Source organism: Corvus brachyrhynchos, unplaced genomic scaffold (genome assembly GCF_000691975.1).
Source record: "Corvus brachyrhynchos isolate BGI_N302 unplaced genomic scaffold, ASM69197v1 scaffold45, whole genome shotgun sequence".
Taxonomy (NCBI): Eukaryota; Metazoa; Chordata; class Aves; order Passeriformes; family Corvidae; genus Corvus; species Corvus brachyrhynchos.
In genome coordinates, this window is record NW_008238361.1 from 533534 (window position 1) to 534480 (window position 947).

The following is a 947-nucleotide window of genomic DNA, read 5'->3' on the forward strand; positions in this document are numbered from 1 at the left end:
GCGGGCTGGTTCTGGGGATGGCAGGGGATCTTGGCGGCACTGGGGGTGTGGGAAGCTCTGGAGGAGCCAGAGACGGGCATCCTGCCTGCGGGGCTGGGGCTGTGAGGGGGGGGGGGGGGGGGGAGATCCGGCCCCGGCCGGGGCCCCTTCCATTTCCAGCCGTGTTGGGAGCCAGGAAGGGTTTGTGCTGTCTGGGTGCTCCTTTGAACGTGCATTTGCCTCGGTCAAGTGGCCTGGCCGCCCTCTGCGTGCGACGCTGACAGAAAGCGCCCACCATGTGCCATTTCCATCTGGATTTGGGAGTGTTTCTCTACAACTGCTGGGGCTGTCTCTGCCTCTGGGCTTTTCCCCCAGAGCAGCGCAGTGCGGCACAGTGCTGCTGCTGGCCACGGGATTCCCACAGAACTGTCTTGCTGTGGCCGTAAGTCGTCGGCTGAGCAGTGCCAGCTCTGAACTATTTGTCTGACATGAAAAAGCCTGAACAGAAAGTGTGAGGCATGATAGTGTGAAAGTATAACCAGAAAAATCGTGTGCAACATCTGTGCACTGAAGGCTTTGCTTTGTTCAGCCACGGAAGGGCACTTAACCTTTTCTTGGTACATGTGTTAGGGGACGAGGGAAAGCCAGAGCCGGTCCTGGCAGCGCTGCTGCCGGGTGGCACCGGCTCCCGGGGGGGGGGGGGGGGCCCCCGGGGGGGGGGGGGGGACCAGCCCCAGCCTGACTGGACATGTCACATCAGGCATATGACAGCCTGGCTGTAAAGCTGAGTTACATCAGGGCCAAGGACACGCTGCAGGGACCGTCCCCAGAGCTGGGGTCCTTTGCCCAGGTGTGGCCCTGCTGTCAAGCCCTCTCATCTTCTCCCAGATGGGTGATACATGGCCTGTCTCTCCTCCCCTTGTCCCTCAACAAGTAAATGCACGTCTGTGAAGTTGCTGTTTCTGTAG

At 60.8% G+C, this 947-nt stretch overlaps 1 protein-coding gene across 1 annotated transcript in view; it reads left to right on the plus strand.

Annotated features, from left to right (window-relative positions):
* CYTIP (cytohesin 1 interacting protein) overlaps positions 1 to 947 on the plus strand; it is a gene marked incomplete at its 5' end in the record, with an annotated part of 9416 nt that overhangs the window by 2591 nt on the left and 5878 nt on the right. The gene's annotated exons all lie outside the window — the stretch shown is intronic.